Source organism: Tachysurus vachellii, chromosome 7 (assembly GCF_030014155.1).
Source record: "Tachysurus vachellii isolate PV-2020 chromosome 7, HZAU_Pvac_v1, whole genome shotgun sequence".
NCBI lineage: Eukaryota > Metazoa > Chordata > Actinopteri > Siluriformes > Bagridae > Tachysurus > Tachysurus vachellii.
In genome coordinates, this window is record NC_083466.1 from 4,343,192 (window position 1) to 4,366,236 (window position 23,045).

Here is a 23,045-nt window from a genome sequence, read left to right on the forward strand (position 1 = left end):
AACAGTTCTCAGTTCAGTGTACTGATGATTTGCTGTATCAGTTCATCGGTTCTCGGACGCGTCCGAAAGAAACAGTTCTCAGTTCAGTGTACTGATGATTCGCTGTATCAGTTCAGTGATTCAAGCATGCGCAGTATCAACAGCTCATCGGTTCTCGGACGCGTCCAAAAGAACCAGTTCTCAGTTCAGTGTACTGATGATTCGCTGTATCAGTTCATCGGTTCTCGGACGCGTCCGAAACAAGCAGTTCTCAGTTCTGTACTGATGATTCGCTGTATCGGTTCAGTAATTCACGCATGCGCAGTATCAACAGCTCGAGCTCACAGTTCTCTCAGCACAACATGTCTCAGTTCAGTGCCCAGGAGTTACATATACTGTACTCCGAGATATTAGTTTATTTAGAGTCGGACCAACTGTCAGGCATGACCGAAAGTGAGTAACTTTAGTAACTTGTGGATCAGCGCTGACTCAAGACGCAAACTGTTTTGAACGAATAAGTCCGATTTGGTGAACCGGTTCATCCAGTTCACTAAAAAGAACTGGTTCAAAAGAACGATTCGTTCACGAACTGGCCATCACTAAAAAGAAAGTATTGCATCATACCATAAAAAATAAATCAAATTAATACATAAAATGATTTGATTGCTCTTACAACTATTCAGGGGAAGAGCACTGTGTTAGAAAAGTAAAAAAAAAATAATATGAATAAATGAATAAATTGACTGTATTTTATTTATTATAGATTATATTATATGCTATAGTGTGTGTGTGTGTGTGTGTGTGTGTGTTTGAGAGAGAGAGAGAGAGAGAGAGAGAAAACTGATAAAAAGAACAGTTCCTTTTTCAAATGATTGTAATTCTCTGTATTTTAAGGCATTGCACATAATTGCAGGCTATTCCTGTAAAATATGCAAAAAATACATATTTCTGACTTATATGGCCATATATAGAAAAATGCTGCTATATCATTGATAATAAACTCAAAAATAGACTGTCACTGTAAACTTTATGCCATGAAGCTTGATGTTTTAAGTCTCAAATTAAACTCTGAAGACTTTTAAACTACCAGAACACTTTTTTTCCGCAGTACAAGCTGGCTTAGGTCTATGAATGATTGCTAAAGTTGCCCATTTTATTCCATGACTAATATCAAGAGAGACTGCTTTTCAGATATCATTTATTTCTCGTAACACCAAATTGCCATCTTTGATGATGTTTTCCAAAAAAATCTGATATGTATTTTTTTTGTTAGACATTTTTCTGAAAATCAGGTTATGTAACTCAGTGATGGGTTTACTAAGTTATATGTTCATGGAGGATATACTTTAAACAGATTGACCTGATATCAAGAAGAAGAAGAAGAAGAAGAAGAAGAAGAAGAAACATAAATATAGAAATTTTAACAATCTGTGGGAGGACAAGCACCCTTTACCCATAACACCCCTAGTGGCAAGTTCTGTGTAACTTCCGAGCTGCAAACTGATTGGCTAATGGCAGACATGGTTTTGGACATAACCCAGTCAACAGCAGATAACCACTCACCAGTTAGCACAGAGATGATGTATACGAAATTTTATCTTGATGAGGTTTACAATGTCTGAAAAACAGTCATTTGAACTTGACCCCACCTGTTACGGATGACCACAGCCCAGGTTTAGCAGATGGTTTGCAGTGTTTATTGCATTTCATAGAAATCTTAAATGTCGTGTGTGGAAATTACAAATCCTGGGATGAATGCTACTGTAGTTTTTGCATATTATAAAACATCACACATTTTAATGTGGTTACTAAATTGGTAAAATATCAATATGCTTGGTATTTTTACATGTACAGTGGTGTGGAAATGTGTTGGCCCCCTTCCTGTTTTTTTTTTTATTTGCATGTTTGTCACACTTATATGTTTTTGATCATCAAACAAATTTAAATATTAGTCAAAGACAACACAAGTGAACACAACATGCAGTATTTAAATAAAAGTCTATTATTAAGGGAAAACAAAATCCAAACCTACATGGCCCTGTGTAAAAAAAGTCTTTGCCCCCTAAACCTAATAACTGGTTGGGCCACCCTTAGCAGTAAGAACTGCAATCAAGCATTTGTGATAACTTGCAATGAGTTGGTTACAACGCTGTGGAGGAATTTTGTTCCACTCATCTTTGCAGAATTGTTATAATTCAGACACATTGGAGGGTTTTCGAGCATGAACCAACTTTTTAAGGTCATGCCACAGCATCTCAGTAGGATTCAGGTCAAGAATTTGACTAGGCCACTCCAAAGTCTTCATTTTGTTTTTCTTCAGCCATTCAGAGGTGGACTTGCTAGTGTGCTTTAGATCATTGTTCTGCTGCAGAACCCAAATTCACTTCAGCTTGAGATCACAAACAGATAGCCACAAATTGTCCTTCAGGATTTTTTGGTAGACAGCAAAATTCATGGTTCCATTTATCACAGCAAGTCTTCCAGGCCCTGAAGCAGCAAAACAGCCCCAGACCATCACACTACCACCACCATATTTTACTGTTGGTATGATATTCTTTTCCTGGTGTAATGGGACACACACCTTCCAAAAAGTTCAACTTTTGTCTCGTCAGTCAACAGAGTACTTTCCCAAATGTCCTTTCTCACAAAGTACTTTCAAGATGTTTTCTCACAAATCTGAGACGTGCCTTAATGTTCTTTTGGAACTCATTTTTGCCCAGTCTCTTTCTTATGGTGGAGTCATGAACACTGACCTCAACTGAGGCAAGTGAGGCCTGCAGTTCTTTGGATGTTTTTGTGGATTCTTTTGTGATATGTTGCATAAGTCGCCGCTGTACTCTTGGGGTAATTTTGGTCGGCTGGCCAATCCTGGGAAGGTTCACCACTGTTTCATGTCTTTGCCATTTGTGGAGAACGCTTTCACTGTGGTTCGCTGGAGTCCCAAAGCTTTATAAATGGCTTTATAACCTTTTCCAGACTCCTAGATCTCAGGTACTTTCTTTCTCATTTGTTCCTGAATTTCTTTGGATCTCAGCATGATGTGTAGCTTTTGAGGAACTTTTGGTCACTTTGTCAGTCAGGTCTTATTTAAGTGATTTCTTGATTGTGAACAGGTGTAGCAGTTATCAGGCCTCGTTGTGGCTAGAGAAATTTAACCCAGGTGTGAAAAACTACAGAAAAGTTATGTTTTATGCTTTAACAGGGGCCCTGTTTTCAAACAGGGATTTTGTTTTTTTCAAGGGATTTTGTTTTCCCTTAATAATAAAAACCTTCATTTAAAAACTGCATGTTGTGTTTACTTGTGTTATCTTTGAGTAATAGTTACAAACGTGCAAAAAAAAAAAAAAAAATGAGGAAGGGGGCCAAGACTTTTTCACACCACTGTATAAACATAAATATTAACTAATTTGAGTGAGATTACATCAGCTACCTGCGGATCATTAAAATGACATACAGTTAAAGTTTGGTAATAATTGATTACTCAATTTTATTATTTTCTTATGAACACTTAAACTTCTGCCATGTAATGATTGAATGCGGTGGACATATTGTTAAAAGATGTTTTTGATCATTATTGAGGTTCAATCTTTGCAATGAAACACCATTCTTGTGTACATAGGACAGTTTCTTTTCTGCAAACCATCATTCATTTGAGTCTGCAGAACTAAATAACATGAACATCCAATTTTAATGGTGTAAATGAATAAAACATGGGGGTAAAATAATTTTATTACACATTACTTCACCCAGTGGCCAATTCAGATGAAGTAGCTCAATGCTTACCTATTAAAAATTCTGCCGTATCCTGATTGGCTGATTATAACCATCCTCCAAGTAATCAGGTCATCTTTGAAAATCCACCTTCTATACAGTATGTGCCATTAGAAGCTATTAGCATGTGGTGGCCTATGGTTTGCTAATGCTTTTGAAAGTTACTGTTGGTCTGCTTTTCCTGAGATGGTGGACACCAGTTTTGTGATTATGGGACAATATACCTGGAGAAATTCCTCAAAAGTAGCTTTTACTGTACATATCATGCAAATTGGCTTAAGTTGCTGGAGATAACTAGTGAGTGGGTGAACTTGAGAAATAAGCAGAAAAAAATAATTTGCTCTGATTCAGTTAACAGGGAGGGACTTCAATTTACTGTCCACATCTCTTGCATTATCGGTTTTAGATGAGAAAAATAATAATGTTAATAACAATAACAAAAACCTTGTAAACATGGAAAGACTTTTTGCATTTAAAAACAATTAAATCAAAATATTTCTAAATTCAAACAATAAATCGAAAGAGCAATTTTTAAAATTGAATCAGATGGTATGTTTTTTCTGTAACACAACAATTTTCAGAAAATTAATAAATCAAATGTTTTGAATTGTAAAACTGGCTCATTTTCGTCACTCAAACACAGAAGACAGAAAACAAACATCTAAAAGCAAAATGTACGTTAAAGAAGTTCTAGATATATTGTATAAGACTCGATATTACAAGTGTTAATAAGAATGGAAATTGAAAAAGGTGTGTGAACGTTTGCTTTCCATAATATAATGTAATATACAAATATTTATTTATTTATTTATTTATTTTTTTACCATATTCAATATAACTATGTATGCTGTGTAATTACAGTATATCTTGTTCCTAACAGGTCAGTTGCATTTGTCAGTGAAAATCATCCGGTTCTAGATTAACAAAAATAATGTCCATTGTAGTTCAATTATAACAATTTATATCATATCACTCTGAACCATAAGTATGTCATAGGTATAATTCTGTATTTTGTTGAAATGTATTATTTTGTTCAGAAGACTGATGAATAAAGATATAGATATTTAAAGCATATGGGCTTTCATCTTGGTGTCATTTTAAAAGTAGGTAAGTGGGGTGAGATGTGCCGATGGTTTTGTCACACTGAATTATTTTCCTAAGGAAGTGGGTGCACACCGAATCAGAAATGACTGCTGACTTCCTGCCTACGTCAGAAACGTCTGCGGTTGTTTTTCTCTGCTCAGAGGTAAACAAGGCAGGATGTGTGTGTGTGTGTGTGTATGTGTGTGTATGTAGTGACAGAAATGAGGACAGGAAAACTGATGCATGCATCTTTTGCATACAGAATGGTTGCACATGCAAAGTCTGGTGCTAATTATGTACCATGCCTGCACCAGTAAGTAACTTGCAATGAATTATGACTTTTAAAAATTGCATTACTTTTACTTTTGAGATTCATTTAGTGTAAATAAACTGTAATAATAATAATAAAAAAGAATAATTAATTATTACATGTTAATGATTTATGGTTCTTTATTATTAAACTTTTTTTTGAATATTTGTTTATTATAATTATTTTACACACACAACTTTAGTCATGGTCATCATCAGTAAAAGCTGGCAGGATAAATGCATTAAACGTTTGTTTATCACAGAATCAAATTAAAATGCTTTTTAATTTAATTTACACTTGTTCACGAGATTTGTTAATCTTGATAATACTCATTACTGTTCATCTTGCAAGAATAAATAAAGAGGTTCATAGTAAAGAATCACATACTGTACCTCGTGGTTATGTATATTCATAAGAGCTCTTTTAAATGTTAATATAAAATGGCAAATATGTAATAAGATTGTTTTTGCAATACAAATCCACCAGGGGGATTAATAAGAATCAACAGTGTCAAAAAGTAAACAAATGTTGCCATCTATTGTGTGTTTTGTGCATTGTGCGTGCGTGTGTGCGTGTGTGTGTGTTTGTGCGAACACGTGTGTGTGTATAGTGACAGAATGAGGACAGGAAAACTGATGCATGCGGCTTTTGCATACAGAATGGTTGCACATGCAAAGTGTGGTGTTAATTATGCACCATGCCTGCACCAGTAAGTAACTTGCAATGAGTATTGACTTTTAAAAATTGCATTACTTTTACTTTGAGGTTCATTTAGTGTAAATAATCTGTAATAAAAAAAACCTCACTCCATGTTAGTGATTAATGGATCTTTATTATTAAACATGGTTATGAATATTCACAAGAACTCATGATATATAATTAAATATATAATCAATAATAAAGAAATTAAATGTTATATACAATGTCTATGTATAATAAGACGTTTTTGCAATACAAATCCACCAGGGGGTTTAAGGGGAATCAGTTTCTGTCTCAAAACGTAAGCAAATGACGCCATCTATTGTTCAAACTATGTTTTACTGGAAATTTCCAATTCATAATAAGCAATTTTAATTTGAAACAAATTTACTAAACACTTTACATTATTTTTAACAAATCAGCTAAACTAAAATCTATTTTCTTGAAGAAATATGAAGTCTTTATTCCCATCCATATCATAACCTCTCTACAGATTTTATATTTCAATTAGATAAAATATACTGTATATTTATTAGTATTGAGTTCCCTCTTGCACGGTGGCTTAGTGGTTAGTACGTTCGGCTCACACCTCTAGGGTTGGGGGTTCGATTCCCGCCTCCGCCTTGTGTGTGTGGAGTTTGCATGTTCTCCCTGTGCCTCGGGGGTTTCCTCCGGGTACTCCGGTTTCCTCCCCCGGTCCAAAGACATGCATGGTAGGTTGATTGGCATCTCTGGAAAATTGTCCGTAGTGTGTGAGTGCGTGAGTGAATGAGAGTGTGTGCGTGTGTGCCCTGTGATGGGTTGGCACTCCGTCCAGGGTGTATCCTGCCTTGATGCCCGATGACGCCTGAGATAGGCACAGGCTCCCCGTGACCCGAGGTAGTTCGGATAAGCGGTAGAAAATCAGTGCGAGAGAGAGTTCCCTCTTCACACAGTTAGCACAAAAGAAGTATCGCACTTTCATTGCTTTGACAAGAAATGCACTGAACAAGAAAATCATTAAAATGTTCATGAATTCTTTTATCACTCACCATTACATACACAATCTCAAAAATCCTAACTGCATTTATTCTTATTCAAATTTCTAGTAAATTATATTAAAGTAAATATATATAAACACTGAGGTGAGATGAGATGAATGAACCTTTATTAATCCCATGTGGGAGAAATACAAGTTGACGCAGCAGCAGAACAAAAAAAACGAGAGACACAGTATGATCTAAGAAAATCTAAACAAATCAAAAACAGTGTAAAATAAAAATAAGTAACAGACAGCAACCATACACAGTATGCCTTGTAATAAAATGCTTTATTGACTATCTGTGTCATGAAAAATTTTTTTTAATAAATAAATAAAAATATAATAATAATGATAATAATAATGATAATATTAATAAAAAAATTTTTTTTAAATAAATATAAAATACATTTTATTATTTTTTATAATAATTTTTTATAATAAATTTAAAAATTATTATTATTATAGCAATTATATAATGATATACAAGGAAAGAATTTAGATTTTTTTAGAAAACGATTTCTTCTTCTTCTTCTTCTTCTTCTTCTTCTTCTTATTATTATTATTATCATTATATGGAAATGGTAACATAGTATTGAGAAATGAATCTAAAAATGTTGTGTTAAAAAATGTTTGGAATAGTGAATGGTTTGGGCTTTGAGTGGGTATGTTTGGGATTTTTTTTTTACCGTTGAGTTAGGAAAAAAATGGATAATGGTCATCAAAACAATTGAGAAAACGTGTAAAGGTTTTAATTCTACACCAGATGGCAGCATCGTGTAAAGAAACTATTCCGTTTCCTAAAGGTCTTGTCTTAGTATACAATTACTAAGACTAAAATGTTCCAAAACACATAATACAAAATCGCACATTTCGTTAGTGATCAAGCATAAGCTAATAACAATATAGCTTACAAAATCGCTTAAGGATTAACTTTTGGCTCCAGAACAGCTTTCCTATACTCACTTTTTTGATTGATTGATTGATTGATTGATTGATTATTGCCATACTGATGCTCTGCTTCTGGGTGGAACTTCATCACCCCGTGGACAGCCTGAAGATACAGTAAATGGGAATTCTGTGGATAGTACCACTTAGAAACCATGTGTAACAATCTCGTAGTAGGTTTCAAAATTCCCTACTATTACATGAAAGAGCCATCTCCTGAGTATTCAACATTTCTGAGTTGGAATGACTCTTCTGTTTTTTTTTTTTTAGCTAAATAATCCATGAGCTATCTACCATCGACACAAAGTATTGTCTCTCCGGTTTGTTGGATTTATTCTGTTTGCTTTGACATTGTGTACCGACCTTCCCTGTTTTTTCTGACTACGGTCTTTTGGATTAATTGCATCGTTAATAGCTTTTTATTTGTTTGTTTATTTACCTCCTGCCTTCCCCTTGACTTCTCTATTTGTCTACTGTTTTGGATTTGATGTTATCCAAACCCAATTATTGATCCAGCACATCCCTTTTCCGGCCAATCATTACACCAAGCAAAGCTATTATATGTTATATTAGTTCAACAGGATTCACCTCATGTTCAATCTAATTCTATAGTTTAACCTTTTTGACCATATAGTACACATAGAGTTTTCTACTGAGAGATATAAATTATCACAGATGAGGATGGGTTCCTTTAAAGGCTTCTGCTTCTGGTTCTGGTTCTGGTTCCTCTCAAGGCTTCTTCCTCATGGTCACAGGGAGTTTTTCCTTGACTCCATCACATCTGGTTTGCCAATAGGGACAAATACTTCAATAACGTGTTGAAGAAAATGGAAAAGGTCCATCTTCTGCAGGACCAGTTTTGTTTGTCTGATGGTCGTCAATCAGCCAAAAATGCTCCTTTGATGTAAGTATGGATCTCCAGTGGTGTACATCAGAACACCTCCCACCATACATCAGAATCTCAGCAGCCAGTGTAATGTTCCACAGCTTTTTTTTTTTTTTTTTTTTTTAAAGTTATCCAGAATTATCCAAAAGGTTATCCATTATTTAAAAAGTAATCCAGAAATTAAAAACAAAGTCCTGGACTGGACGCCTTAGACCTCCAACTGTGTGCTCTCCATAGTAAGTCTCTAGGTCCTGATGGGCAGATGGAGGATGCTCTGTGGAATCCAGTGAATACTGTCCCAAAAGAAGACCACCAGCAGGCCCTGGATGTTCGATAACAGGTTTGTCAGAAAGTCAAGTGAAATCAAGGAGATTTTTTTGCCATTTCAACCATATATAGCTAAAGCAGTATAAAGTGAAATGAGATGACGTTTCTCCAGGACCACGGTGCTATATAGAACAAAAACAGAGCTACATGGAACAACACGGACTAAAGAAAAAAGTGCAAACAAACAACTCAAAACTCTACAAGACAATACACAAAAGCAGCACCGATCAAAGTACCTACTGTATATTCTACATTCTAAAAATACAGGAATGGACACTTAATATAATAGCAACAGTTACATGAGATATTGTAATGAGTTGTGCAAAACAGTAACTGACTGAATGTTCAAGACAGCATGTGCAAAGATAGCATGTAAACAGTTTAACCCTGTAAAACCCAAATATTGAAAAAAATAAGAAACATTTTTTTTTACCACTCATATATTGTTTTAGGAGGCCTCTGATGTAGAAATTAAAGATTTTTCACATATTTTACATTTTAGGGAAAAGTTGTTATATTGCAATGTTGGGCTCGGCTAGGAGCAGAATTTCTGCATTTGTACTCACTTTGTCTGAACAGATATACAGAGCATTTAAGCATTCACATTTGCAGGGTTGATTGCTTACTTTGCCCCATAACAGTATATATCATGAGTAATAATCACACAACAATCATATTTTTTATGAATATGCATTTATTAATATAAATGTTGAAAACCTTGTATATTTGAAAAACATTTTCTTCTGTCACTTTCAGTGTGGTTTGAAGTCTGTGATTAATTGCAGTGATAGTCCACAAAACAGTTCTTTTCTTCTAAAAGGCACAGACGAATATTGCACTTCCTAAAAATAAATAAATAAATAAATTAGTGAATAATACATATGGGTCTTATATCGTAGTAGATAAACTGAAAGAATAGACTAACTAAGTATTGTCCATCAAAGTATTATCAGGTCAATGCAAATGCTAATCAAAATTCCACCACTTCATTCAAACAATACTCTCTTGATGGCCTATTATGCTATCTAATTATCATACTAAAAGGAACACATGCATCCCCCATATCACAGGTTCATATTCAAGACCATTTACATCTGTCCCTGAACAATGCAACAGGCATCACCCCAAAACATCCAGAACATTCAGAGCCTGCTTTTCTATCTCCTAATGCTATAAACTGCTACTTGGGCAACACTCATAAAAAATCTCAGGACCGTTTAGACGTTAAATAACAAAAAACTACAAAGATACAGGGAGTTTCAGATACTGCTCTATATGATGGAGTTTCAAATACCACATAAAATATATTCTTGTGTGTAATTATGGTCCAATCTAAACTAAGTACAAATTTAAGAGAAAAGCACATTTAGAAATTAGTTATAATGAATCATCTAACAGTTTAAATTTCAATTTGTGATGATGTGAGAACTGCAGTGTCCTTATGTAATGTGTAAGGTGCACAGGCTATTTTGACTACCACTCTGGCCCAACGTTGTACAATTACAACATGGACTTAACAAGCTCTGAATCAAAGTTGATTAATGTTTTCCAAAATAACTAAATATGTATGTGTTCTAGACATTGTAATAAACACAGAAAAAAATATGTGAGGAATTTTACTTACTTGAATCTTGACAAATCCAGTGATGCAAAAAAATAGAGATGAGCTCAACGTGAAGTTTGCAGGTAGAGTGAGTTTTTTTTTACCACTCATATATTGTTTTATTGTTTTAAAATTAAAGATTTTTCACATTTTTTACACTTTACGTGCAACGTGAAGTTTGCAGGTAGAGTGAGTTCATGGCCAGATGACTGGACCTATAAACACTTCTATCCAATAGCATTATGAGGACAAACAATAGAACCCATTAACTATGTAAATGTGGTCTTGAGAAAAAAAAACATTCGCAGCCTCTTTTTAAAAATTGTTAAAGGTAATGTTGTTATTCTGCAACAGGGGTCTTTACAGGGTTAATATGGATGGTGCTGTAGACATAAATGTACATTGGTTGAGTGTGTATTTGGTGCAACACAGTGCAGTCCACACAGTTGAGTGAGTGTGTTATGCTCGGTACAGTTCAGTTCAGTTGTTGAGGAGTCTACTGGCTTGTGGAATTAAACTGTTACACAGTCCGGTCCTGAGGGCCTGAATGCTTTGGTATCGTTTTCCAAATGGCAGGAGGGTGAAGAGTGTGTGTGAGAGGTGTGTGGGGTCATCCACAATGCTGTTAACTTTGAGGATGCAGCGTGTGGTGTAAATGTCTATGATAGAGGGAAGAGAGACTCCAATGATCTTCTCAGCTGATCTCACTATCCACTGTATGGACTTGCAATCCAAGATGGTGCAATTCCCAAAGCAGACAGCTGCTCAAAATGCTCTCAATGGTCCCTCTGTAAAAGATTGTCAGGAGAGGGGGAGGGAAATGGGCTTTCCTCAGCCTTCATAGGAAGTAGAGATGCTGCAGGGCTTTCTTGGTGATGGAGCTGGTGTTAATTGACCAGGTGAGGTTCTCCGCGAGATGAACACAAAGGAATTCGGTGCTCTTTACAATCTCTACAGAGGATATGTCGATGTTTAGTGAAGAGTAGTTGCTCTGTGCTCTTCTGAAGTCAACAACCATCTCTTAATGCCAATTTTGCTTTGCTTTGCAGATCCATGCATGCCAGCTTGTGCCAGAGGGATGACACGGTGAGGTTGTTAATGACCAGCATTCGTCCCCTGTAGGACATCCTGGTGACAAGCCAATTCTGTGGTCTGCCCTCCACATGCTCAGTGCCTTCCCAATATTTATTTAAAAACGTAGTGTTCCCAAGGTAGACAGCCATGTATTTAAAACGTCATCTTTTTCAGACTAAGCCTCCTGGTAGTGTAGATTGCCCACCTCCCCACTCCCCAACTAAATGGCTTCAATTTTTCCCTAGTTAAAAAATTTAAATTGAGTTTAAATATAAATTAAAACATAAACATCTTTCTGTGTTTATCATAATGACTGAAACTGCACATGCTAAGAGACATATTAGAGCATTAGCATGTGGAATATAAAAACTAAAAAGATGACATTTCAGTTTACATAAAAGATGTTCAAGGGGCACATAAACAACTGTTAACCTTCAGTACAGTCTGAATATCACTGTACAACACATTAATCATGTCTATAAAACCTGAACATGCAGGTTTCCAGCACCTTACACAAATATTCATGCTCAACTCTGTCAATTGCCTTTTTCTGATCTAAAAAATTCAGACTAGACTTTAGGCCCAATAGTGTGGAGACATTGAGTCCCAAATGTCAGGAATTAGATACACATTGTCAAATATAGAACTGTCAGACTCACAGTACTGTATGTCTGCTTTGGGTGAATGAGCTGCTCAATTACCTCAGTCAGTTTCAATGCTAAAGGCTAATGCTTTTGATAGCACTTTGCATTCAGTGCACAGTAGTCACACTAGGTCTGTGTTTTTCAGGTCTGACAGGTCTCCATTTCTTGTCAGCAGAGAGAGAAAAGAGAGAGAGAGAGAGAGAGATTTGGAACTTCCTTTAGTATAAAAAAAACTGTGTGTTAGTTTTTGTACAGTGCAGCTGGATTTCCTGTCACTGTGGGCTCCAGAGCACAGTAGTATAGAGCAGAGTCTGATACAGCAGCAGAGGAGATGATCAGATTCAATTGTTTATCTCCATGAACTTTAGCAGACATTCTTGGTGGACGCTTGGGACTTACAGTTCCACTTAAGTAAATATAAAGAAGGAACTCAGGTTTAGATTTTGGATATTGTCTATACCACTGTAGGGTGTTTACAGTATCAGTGAAGTCTTTGTAGCTGCAGGACAGAGTAACATATTCTCCTTCATCTACATCTTTATGAGGAAAAAGCGGCTCTATTGGATTTGCTATGGAGTCACCTGTCATAGAGAAGAGAACAAAATATTATTAGCAATGACACAATCAAGACAAGGTTACATAACTCAGAATGTTTTTTTTACCAGACTAATCACTCACTACTATTTACCATTATCACCACTATGTTTATGAATTTAAAAAGACAATGTTAACTCACAAAATGAAAGCCACAGGCATATCAGTATAAGAGTGAACATGATGAATGGTGTTGCTAAATAAAACGGTTGCTCTGTACTAATATGTGAACATTATAAAGTTTCATGAAGCTCCACCTCACAGCATCTGGCATTTCCTGTGCTGCTGACAGTTTCATGACTTGCTGCAGTTCACCTAGTCAACTACAAAATAAGTGATATTTCCATAATAACATTTAAAACAAAATCATTATCTTGGTTCTATAACATAAACAAAGAATTTGTCTTAAATAATTTATCACCTTCTTGAACTATTTATTTATTTAAATAAAATGGACTTATATTTTGGGAAAATAACCGATATTATAATATTATTACCATTAAAAAAATGTAATTATATATAATCTTTCACCTTGTTGTGGAATCCCTAAACTGGCTATTTTTGACAATAACAAGTTCACAGAGCAAGAGTTGCACATTTTTTAGTTTATTGCTGTATTCTGCCCCCCTAGTGGTACAACAGAGACTTACATTTTATCTGACAAATTTTCATACATTCATGGAAAAAAAAATTAATAGCCAAAACTACATTTTTCCTTTGGCACCTCAGTGCTCCTGAAACCTGGGATTGAAGCCAAAGATGCTAGAGCAGTTCAGGAGTCGGTGGGCACTCCAAAGCCTAATGCAGCACCTCTTCAGCTATGTCCTCTGCTATCACGCTATCCATGATGCGCATAAAAATGAAAGATCCGGAGGCTTTCCTGGAGCTGCTCCAGCATGCGTGGATAAGTGGGAATAATTGGTGGAAAGACTCCCGTCACCGGTTGTTGAGCAGGACAAAGATTAAATCCTTAATTAAAACATTCACATCTTTAATTGTGTTTATCATAATGACTAAGTCATCTGCATATGCTAAGAGACATATTGGAACATTATCATGTGGAAAATCAAAACTAAAAAAGATGACATCTCAGTTTACATAAAAGAGGTTCAAGGGGCACATAAACCACTGTTAACCTTCAGTACAGTCTGAATTTCACTGTACAACATATTGATTATGGCTATAAAACTGAACATGAAGGTTTCCCGCACCTTACACAAATATTCATGCTCAACTTGGTCAATTGCCTTTTTTTGATGTAAAAAATTCAGACCAGACATTAAGCCCAATGTGGAGACATTGAGTCCTAAATGTCAGGAATTGGATACACATTGTCAAATATTAACCTGTCAGGCACACAGTATGTCTGGTTTGGATGAATGAGCTGATTCATTACCTCAGTCAGTCTCAATGCTCAAGGCTAATGCTTTTGATAGCACTTCAAAGTCAGTGCACAGTAGTGACACTAGGTGCCAGTTTTTCAGGTCTGTCAGGTCTCCATTTCTTGTCAGCAGGGTCATAACGGACTTCCTACAGCTCTGTGGGAGTCTACCTCTCCTCACACTGTCCTGTAGGACATCCTGCCCTATTAAAACATTGTAAATCTAAAAGAGGAGACCATCCATACCTGGTGCCTGTCCATTATCTATGTCCTGGAGAGCACAATAAAGCTTCTCCTGCATCAGCTCTCTGTCCAATTGCCTAGCTGTTTGCTCTGACAGCTTTGGCAGGTCCAGGAGGAAACTCTCCTCCACCAGATGAATGAATATTTTTGTCCATATTTTTGCACTAAACTGAAAAAGAACTTTAAAGAAGCATTCATCTCAGTTGCACTTTTAAAGTATGTATTTGTGTGTGTGTATGTATTTATACATATATTTTGGGAAAATAACACATAATATAAAATTTACCATTAAAAAACAAATAATCCATAATCTTTCACCTTCTTGTGGAATCCCTAAACTGGCTATTTTTTGACAATGACAAGTTCACAGAGTGAGAATTGCACATTTTTAGTTTATTGCTGTATTTTGCAACCAGACCACAGTCCACCAAATCCTGATTCAGTTAAGGGCAGATGGTATGTAACATGTCACACATGTCCACTCTAAAAGCATATTTGCACCAATTACCATTATCAATGTTTAACACCAATCTAAATAACTGGAATGGACCTCATCAGGCAGTTGCACTGCACAAGGACATCATGCACAAGTCACCCTCCAATACTACTTGCTGAGGGTATGGTGGGTGTCTTCTTTAAAAGGGGCAGATGACAGAATCTACAGAAACACAACACTCTTTATGTTGTGTACCGAACCATATTCTGGACCTTTAACATTAAACACATTGTTTTAGTACTTTCATAGTTAATAGCTACTATTAATAATGCTATGGTTAAAGCCGCTTAGTTCAATTTTTCAATTCAAGTCAAGTCAAGAAAATCTTATTGTCATTTCAACCATCTATATAGCTGAAACAGTACAAAGTGAAATGAGACAAAGTTTCTCCAGGACCATGGTTCTACATACAAAAACACAAAGCTAAGAACTTAAAGTAAGTTAGTCCTAGCCACATAAAGTCCAGCTCTGCAACCTGGTGCAAACAGTGCAAAACAAGAGACAGTGCAAACAAACAATACAAATCAATACAACACACTACAAGACAATACTCAAAAGCTCAAAAAGTATGCACTCTTCTAAAATGCATAAATTCATGTGGAAATCATACTCTGAATATACAGATAGATATACAACATATAGATATACAATATACAGTGATATAACCAAAATTCACATTTTCATTCCAAAATATTTATATAATCTTGAATCTACATCATGAATCTACAAAAATAAATTAATTAATAAATTAAATTATTACTAGTGGGAAAAAAAAATTCTGTTGTTAAATCACTAACTTAGTTCTTTTAAATAATGGACATGGTTACAGAGAGAAATGATCACAGTAGTTGTCAGACTTTATGACTTTGTTGCCCCCTAGTGGAGAAAAGAAAGACATGTAGTTGTTTTTCTTGAGAGGTCCTTGTATTTGAATGATTTTTGCATGATTTTATGTATGTATGTTTTTACTATGTTGTGTTTATGTATGGCTGTTACCTTGTATGTAGCATTTTAATATGTTGTTTATGTATGGCTGTTTCCTTGGCCAGGTCTTTCTTGTAAAAGTGATTTTTGATCTCAATGAGACTTCCTGGTAAAATAAAGGTAAAATAAAATAACAAAAAAAAACAGACTATTACCTTTTTTTGTCCATTTTTGTTAAAGGTGGGCTGCACGATGTTTGAAAAATGCTTCGGGCCGACTAACAAAACAAACGTGTAGCCTATATACAAACACTTCTGGTGCGCTGCTCAGTGGAGCACTGCAACTCAGTACTGTATATATGTTTGCGGCTTATTTCATTGTTTAATGTTTATTCGTGTTTGTTAAGTGTTTGGTTGTTGCCCTGCAAAAGTGAAAGGATGATGGTTGGAAGAAATGTACTCTTGATTTGGATTCTGGGGACGACAGGCCTCTTTGGATTACTGTATGTTTGGCAACGCAATCTCCAACTGCACGTGGAATTTTGACAACATGCGGTGTCACAGTGCCGTCTGCACGCCCATACACCCGGGAAACTTTGCTGGAGCTAAACTTTACGATGACTCACGAGATGAGAGCAGGCCAACTCGGAGATTTGTTTGAAGATATTCCTCACGAGTTGGTGAGGACAAAACGAAAGAAAAGAGGACAAATAGGTGGCATTCGGAGTCGATTGCGAAGGAGATTTAATCGGCCACTTCTGCCGTCTATCGTCTTCAGCAATATGTGTTCTCTAAACAACAAAGTGGATATGATACGATCACAGACAAGGTACTGTAATGAATTTCGTGAGGCATCTTTGCTCTGCTTTACGGAAAGCTGTTTGCAGTCTTCAATGCCTGACTCGCTTTTTGATGTCCCTGGATTTACATTGGTAAGAGCTGACAGACACAAAGTTTAGGGTACAGGAGGCGGCATCTGTATATATATAAGCAAAAAATGGTGTCAAGCTACCCAAGGCGGGAGCCTCGGCGACCCAATCCCCGGACACGGAATCTGGCTCTAGGGACATGGAATGTCACCTCGCTGGGGGGGAAGGAGCCTGAGCTGGTGCGGGAGGTCGAGAGATACCGACTAGATATAGTTGGGCTCACCTCCACGCACGGCTTGGGCTCTGGAACCCAACTCCTTGAGAGAGGCTGGGCTCTCTACTACTCTGGAGTTGCCCGCGGTGAGAGGCGGCGGGCTGGTGTGGGCTTGCTCATAGCCCCCCAGCTCAGCAGCCATGTGTTGGAGTTCACCCCGGTGAACGAGAGGGTCGTTTCCCTACGCCTTCGGGTCGGGGAGAGGTCTCTCACTGTTATTTGTGCTTACGGGCCAAATGGCAGTGTAGAGTACCCGACCTTCTTGGAGTCTCTGGGAGGGGTGCTGGAAAGTGCTCCGACCGGGGACTCCGTCATTGTACTGGGGGACTTCAACGCTCACGTGGGCAGCGACAGTGACACCTGGAGGGGCGTGATTGGGAGGAACGGCCCCCCCGACCTGAACCCGAGTGGTGTTCTGTTATTGGACTTCTGTGCTAGTCACAGTTTGTCCATAATGAACACCATGTTCAAGCATAAGGGTGTCCATCAGTACACATGGCATCAGGACACCCTAGGTCGGAGGTTGATGATCGACTTTGTGGTTGTTTCATCTGACCTCCGGCCGTATGTCTTGGACACTCGGGTAAAGAGAGGGGCAGAGCTGCCAACTGATCACCACCTGGTGGTGAGTTGGATCCGATGGCCGGGGAGGAAGTTGGACAGACTTGGCAGACCCAAACGTACTGTGAGGGTTTGCTGGGAACGTTTGGCAGAGTCTCCGGTCAGAGAGATCTTCAACTCCCACCTCCGGCAGAGCTTCAACCAGATCCCGAGGGAGGTTGGAGACGTTGAGTCTGAGTGGACCATGTTCTCCACCTCCATTGTCGACGCGGCCGCGCGGAGCTGTGGCTGTAAGGTCTCTGGTGCCTGTCGTGGCGGCAATCCCCGAACCCGGTGGTGGACACCGGAAGTAAGGGATGCCGTCAAGCTGAAGAAGGAGTCCTATCGAGCCTGGTTGGCTCGGGGGACTCCGGAGGCAGCTGATAGGTACCGGAGGGCCAAGCGAGCTTCAGCCCGGGTGGTTGCAGAGGCAAAAACTCGGGTCTGGGAAGAGTTCGGTGAGGCCATGGAGAAGGACTATAGGTTGGCCTCGAAGAAATTCTGGCAAACCGTCCGGCGCCTCAGAGGAAGGGGAAGCAGTGCCCTGCTCACACTGTTTACAGTGAGAGTGGGAATCTGCTGACTTCGACTGGGGACATTCTCGGACGGTGGAAGGAGTACTTCGAGGATCTCCTCAACCCCACCGACATGTCTTCCACTGAGGAAGCAGAGGCAGAGGGCTCAGTTGAGGACTCATCGATCCCCCAAGCTGAGGTCACTGAGGTGGTTGAGAAGCTCCTCAGTGGCAAGGCACCGGGGGTGGATGAGATCCGCCCTGAGTACCTCAAGTCTCTGGATGTTGTGGGGCTGTCTTGGTTGACACGCCTCTGCAACATCGCGTGGCGGCTGGGGACAGTGCCTCTGGACTGGCAGACTGGGGTGGTGGTCCCTCTGTTTAAGAAGGGGGACCGGAGGGTGTGTTCCAACTACAGGGGGATCACACTCCTCAGCCTCCCCGGAAAAGTCTATGCCAGGGTACTGGAGAGGAGAATTCGGCCGATAGTCGAACCTCGGATTCAGGAGGAACAATGTGGGTTTCGTCCCGGTCGTGGAACACTGGACCATCTCTATACCCTCACCAGGTTGCTGGAGGGTTCATGGGAGTTTGCCCAACCAGTCCACATGTGCTTTGTGGATCTGGAGAAGGCATTCGACTGTGTCCCTCATGGTGATCTGTGGGGGGTGCTCTGGGAGTATGGGGTCCGGGGCCCTCTGCTAAGGGCTGTTCGGTCCCTATATGACCGGAGCAGGAGTTTGGTTCGCATTGCCGGCAGTAAGTCAGACTTGTTCCCGGTGCATGTTGGACTCCGGCAGGGCTGCCCTTTGTCACCGGTCCTGTTCATTATTTATATGGACAGGATTTCTAGGCGCAGTCAGGGGCCGGAGGGAGTCCGGTTTGGGGACCACGGGATTTCGTCTCTGCTTTTTGCAGATGATGTTGTCCTGTTGGCTTCTTCAAATCAGGACCTTCAGCGTGCACTGGGACGGTTTGCAGCCGAGTGTGAAGCGGCAGGGATGAGAATCAGCACCTCCAAGTCCGAGGCCATGGTTCTCAGCCGGAAAAGGGTGGCTTGTCCCCTTCGGGTTGGTGGAAAGCTCCTGCCTCAAGTGGAGGAGTTTAAGTATCTTGGGGTCTTGTTCACGAGTGAGGGAAGGATGGAGCGGGAGATCGACAGGCGGATCGGTGTATCTTCTGCAGTGATGCGGTCGATATACCGATCTGTTGTGGTGAAGAAAGAGCTGAGCCGCAAGGCGAAGCTCTCTATTTACCAGTCGATCTACGTTCCTACCCTTACCTATGGTCATGAGCTTTGGGTCATGACCGAAAGGACAAGATCCCGGATACAGGCGGCCGAAATGAGTTTCCTCCGCAGGGTGGCTGGGCGCTCCCTTAGAGATAGGGTGAGGAGCTCGGTCACTCGGGAGGAGCTCAGAGTAGAGCCGCTGCTCCTCCACATCGAGAGGAGTCAGCTGAGGTGGCTCGGGCATCTGTTCCGGATGCCTCCTGGACGCCTCCCTGGGGAGGTGTTCCGGGCATGTCCAACCAGGAGGAGGCCCCGGGGAAGACCTAGGACACGCTGGAGGGACTATGTCTCTCGGCTGGCCTGGGAACGCCTCGGTATTCCCCCGGAGGAGCTGGGGGAAGTGTCTGGGGAGAGGGAAGTCTGGGTGTCCCTGCTCAGACTGCTGCCCCCGCGACCCGGCCCCGGATAAGCGGTAGAAGATGGATGGATGGATGGATGGTGTCAAGCTTATTTAGTAAGATACGAGATGTGCGATCCCAATGTGTAAATTCTTGGCATGACTTTAAGACCATTTTATCTGCCTAGAGAATTCGGTTGCATTTTGCTGTTTGTAGTCTATGTTCCGCCCAGTGGTAAACGATCTCAGGCAGCCAGCCTGATTTCGAACTATGTTCATGAACTACAGCTCAACCACTCAGATGCTCCCGTGATTGTGCTGGGTGATTTAAACCAGTGCAAACTGGAGACTTTGTTGCCAGGATTCGATCAGTTTGTAAAGACTCAAACAAGAAATAATATTATTCTTGATAAGTGTTATGTGAATGTCAAGGACTCTTATGTGTCAAAGAGTATGCCTCCAATTCGAAACCATATTCCGACCATAATGTAGTACATTTGATTCCTGTGTATAGGACTAACTTAAAAAAAGCAAACCAGACAAGAAATTCATTGTGGTCAAACGAAAGAATGTGGTCAAACGAAAGAATACAACAACTGAAAGCCTGTTTTGACTAGACAAATTAGGACATTTTTCAGGAAGGTTCACTTGATGAAAGAACTACAATGTTAAATTGACAATATCAATTTCTGTGTAGAGTTGGTCATACCTACAAAGGAGATTAAAGTTAATCCAAATAACAAACCATATGTGACCAAAGATATTAAAGAAGTTATAAATCTGAGAAAAGTAGCATTTAGGAATAAAGATATTAGGGCACTTAAACAAACAGAAAGAGAGTTAAGAATCAGATTAAAGGAAACAAAAGAAGTTCACAAGAAGTGCCTAGAGGAAGCCTTTAAGTCCAATAATACTAAAAAGGTTTGGGGCATCATGAAAACAATGACTGGATTTGCACCTCCTGATAAACCGATTGGAATTGATAATGAATTTTGCTTTGGGAATGAATTAAACACCTTTTTTTTTTTTTTTTTTTACAAGATTTGAATCAACAGATAAACATGTTAAATACAATGAAATAACAGATCCTATGGTTCCATTATCATTGAATAGAATTGCTATAGAGGTTGAGGGTGTTAGGAAATGTTTCAGTCTATAAACACGAAAAAATCGGTCCAGATGGATGTAGTGCAGGTCTTTCAAAGAATTTTGCATATGAACTGGCTCCGGTGTGGCACTCAGTATATCAAGCTTCAGTTGACACACATACTGTGCCTGTGTTATGGAAGACCGCATATATAAAACCATTACCTAAAATTCCATGTCCAAGAGAATACAAAAATATTATACCAATAGTCCTTACTTCAGTAATTGTGAAATGTCTTAAAAGATTGATATTTCTGCACTTAGTTCAGATGGTAAAAGATAAACTTGATCCTTGGCAGTTTGCCTATAAGAAAGGTTGCAGTACTGAAGATGCAGTTGCTTCTTTGGTGCATATCGTCTCTAAACATTTAGATCAATCCAATACAACTATAAGAATGCTGTTTTTAGATTTCTCCTCTGCGTTCAATACCATAAAGGTTGACATATTGGTGTCAAAATGTTACGACCCCGAGTTATGTCTAGGGAGTTCTCAGAGTCACTAGTGATGACCAATGTGGATGTGAATGGACGGACAAGACTAACTGGTACAGAGTGATAATTACTATGAATTGCCGACCACAGTAATGACGTATGCGGACACAGTGCTTGTGGTGAGTTTGTCTTTACTGTACAAAGTGGTAATTATATTTACAATAATATATACACAATTATATACAAATGGTTTGTACTGCTGCAACAGCCGGGACTGGAAAATCAGCGGCGCCAAAGAAAAGAAACAAACAGAAAGTCAAAACCCGCTTACCTAACACTGTTTTATATTAGTCACGCTCATCTACAAACAAAAGTGAAACCAAAATCCTAACTACGCTATACTTCCCTCACTAACTAGAATACAGGGGGAGACACCGCCCCTTACCTGAGGTCTCTAGACATGGAAGTATACTACGTGGTGTACAATGTATGAGCGCGCTCCTTCTTACCTCTTCCAGCCCCATACGTAGAACAGTATTGTACACAAAAAAACATAGATCGCAACAGCAAATCTCACAGCATATAATTATCCAACAACTTTCCAACAACTTTCCAACAACTCGCCAACCAACAACCCAACAATGAGTTGACATGACGTTCACGTTTTTATGGTCGCGGGCTTCTTCCACGGGCGGTGTCCATACGCTGTGTCTCCGTCATCTGCTATCACAACAAATGTCGGAGTACTCCTAGGTCGCGTCAGCTCTGCCATACTTTTCACCTTGTATACAGATAACTGTCGAACTGACAAGTTAAATCAGTATATTTTAAAGTATTCTGATGACACTGTGTTAATATCTGTGTTGAATGATCAGGACAGTCCTGGATTTCATCAACAGGGTATGACTAATTTGCTTGAATGGTGTGAGAATAATGATCTTGTCATTAATAGGGTTGGGAACCGAGAACCGGTTCTTATTCAGAAAAGGTTCTGTTTTTTAACATGAGTGTGGATTCATTTCCAAAGCTACAACAATGAAGCAAATCTACCCCCTCTGAGAGGGTTTTCTCCACAGCTGAAGATACAATAAGCCAGGAAAGGTCTCGTCTTCTCCCAGAGAAAGCAGACGTTCATTTTTCTTCAGAAAAATGTTTTGCTAACTGTTTTGCTAAGTTGTAATTCTGGATGTTAAATTTGATGTTGGATTTATTTAAATTTAAATTGATATGAATTGAAATGCTCTGTTTAAAATATTTAAAGAGTGATTAATAAACACAAATGGAATTGTTTCAGTTATTTTTCTTAAAAAGAAAAATTTTTATTTTTCACATTTCTTTTATTATGGAATCGGAATCAGAACCGGGAATCGTAAGGCAGAACTGGAACTGGAATCGGAACCGGAAGATTTCTTTTGATACCCAACTCTAGTCATTAACATAAGTAAAACAGAAGAGATTATATTTGGGTCTACATATGATACTCATATAATGCCTGTTTTTATTCATAATAGTAAAATCAGACAAGTTAAAATATATAAGTATTTAGGTGTAACGATTGATGACATGTTAACATGGAAAAATCACATCGATGTTCTCTGCAAAA

The 23,045-nt window shown here is 38.8% G+C and overlaps 1 long non-coding RNA gene across 1 annotated transcript; it reads left to right on the forward strand.

Annotated features, from left to right (window-relative positions):
- Window positions 1-5,753: 5,753 nt before the first annotated feature.
- LOC132847871 (uncharacterized) lies at window positions 5,754-14,160 on the forward strand. The gene is made up of 3 exons (XR_009648669.1): window positions 5,754-5,852; window positions 11,674-11,710; window positions 13,666-14,160. It is a non-coding gene; the product is annotated as an uncharacterized LOC132847871 (long non-coding RNA).
- The last annotated feature ends 8,885 nt before the right edge of the window (window positions 14,161-23,045 follow it).